The sequence below is a fragment of the Choloepus didactylus genome, chromosome 10, assembly GCF_015220235.1.
Source record: "Choloepus didactylus isolate mChoDid1 chromosome 10, mChoDid1.pri, whole genome shotgun sequence".
Classification (NCBI taxonomy): Eukaryota; Metazoa; Chordata; class Mammalia; order Pilosa; family Megalonychidae; genus Choloepus; species Choloepus didactylus.
This window is the reverse complement of record NC_051316.1, coordinates 6,022,901-6,025,011: the sequence shown is the minus strand read 5'-3', so window position 1 is coordinate 6,025,011 and position 2,111 is coordinate 6,022,901. Positions and strand designations below refer to the sequence as shown.

The window sequence follows — 2,111 nt, the reverse complement described above, 5'->3', positions numbered from 1 at the left end:
CCATTAAAACACAATTAACAGCACCTAACAGGAGAAACATTTGATTGTATATAGGGTAAAAAAAAAAAAAAAAAAAACACAAAAATTTAAAAATTAAACCCATTCAACTACACTATGAAAACAGTGAACCCTAAGTTAAACCATGGATCAGAGTTAATAGTACAATTATAAAAATGTGCTATCACCAATTGTAACAAATATTCCACACCAATGCAAGGTGTTAACAATAAGGTGGTTTATTGGAATACTTTATTTTATGCATAATTGTTCTGTAAGCCCACAGTTTCTCTAATAAAGAAAAAATACACTTATCTTTTCTCCTGAATGAAAACAACATCCAAATATTGGTCAATAAGTAGAAAAATTAAATCCTCAGTGATGAAGACAATGAGATGGTATTCATGAATTGATATTTATACAATTTAGAAGATAACATATGAAAGTTGGTATCAAATGAGCAGGAGAAGCAACCTCAGGTAATAGTATATATGGATGTAGAAACAGGGATTGATGTTTTGGACACCTTAAAATTCAGAAAAATGGGGCCTTTAGCAGAGAGAATGAACATGTAACATTGAGTCCTGGAATGCTGATTTGGAATTTACTTAGCCTCATCATATTAACACCAACAGTACTCAGCCCTCAGAAAGCTACCTTGTGCAGTCTTAAAATATCTGAGGGTGCTCTGGGCAGCAATTGTTAATTGAAACCTAGAGGAAAGTGTATCCCTATGTGGATTGGTGGGACCAACTCAAATTGTGGCAGCTCTTCTACATATCATTAAACAAAAGCTCACAATCCATTTGGATCCAATGTATGGAGAACCTAATCAGCTCTCAGTGGGTCCATTCAAGGTTTAAAACAAACATGTCAAAACTGACAAACACTGGAATAAATACAAATTTTGAATAAGAAAGAAGATAAACATTTAAATGACTGCAAATGCACTGAGACAATTAAGAAGGCAATGGCACATTGTAAAACCTTTAGTTACTATATACAAAAGTAGATAGGATGACTTTGAATCTATCCATATTTCTTATCAGAAAATAAATCACAGTCTTAAAAATGTTAGAATGCTAAGGGTAATTTGTGTGTATTTACATAATTTTAAGCATTAAATGTCATTTAAGATAATTTGAAAAAAATTATGATCTTTTACATGTTATGGAATTAAGATACACATGTGGGAAATATGCAAACAATAAATGAACATCTTAGTTTTAAAATAAAAGTGAATTTGATGATATAAAAATTACAGGGGAAAAACTAGAAAAATCATTCAGGTTAGAGAAACTTAATTTTCTTGATTGACAAAATCCATACACATGGAGTGTAAATTAATTAAAATACACACTTAGAAATACCAGTATACAGCTTCATAAAGTCTTTTTTAACCATGGAAAATACTGTATTTATGTACATAGGAAGGACAGCTGCAAGCCCTTCACAGAGTAAACTCCAGCCCAAGGGAGAATGTTAAAAATATGGAATGCTTCATGAATTTGCATGTCATCCTTGCACAGGGGCCATGCTAATCTTCTCTGTATCATTCCAATTTTAGTATATGTGCTGCCAAAGCAAAACCATAAATTCTTTAAAAAGTAAAATTGTATAGAGAATATTAAAAGAAGGAAGAAATATGACATTGTTTTTCCAGTTGCTGAATGTAGGCTGAAGTAAAATGAGTATTAATTGTGTAATCCTGAAACTTTGCTAGATAAAGATTCTAAAGTAAAAAGGCAACCTTCATGAAAGTCAATTCTCAGTTTTAAATGACTAACATAAAGCTCAGAATGCTGGTTCAGCCTGTGAGAAGCAGAATACTAAAACTCTTTATATATGGAGAGGAAAAGTTTTTATATCTTTTTTAGTGAGGAAAAATGTATCATATAGAATAAGCAATATCTGATATTCTGAAAGCAAAATCAAATTCGATCTGTAGCCACATCTCACTCTGTAGGTGAGAATGAGAGACACCTACAGAAATATCAACTCACTCCAATAAAAGTGTTGGTGTACCCAACAGGAGTACATCTCTTTTAGAACTGGACAGAACCATGTTTTACTCACAAAGAGAAGAGTCAGATCAAGGTCAGCTTCACTAGTGG

General features: G+C 32.1%; 1 non-coding gene across 1 annotated transcript; it reads right to left on the bottom strand.

The window, feature by feature from the left end:
* Window positions 1-1,481: 1,481 nt before the first annotated feature.
* Window positions 1,482-1,584, bottom strand: LOC119505828. Its single transcript, XR_005210864.1, has one exon. It is a non-coding gene; the product is annotated as a U6 spliceosomal RNA (small nuclear RNA).
* Between the last annotated feature and the right edge of the window lie 527 nt (window positions 1,585-2,111).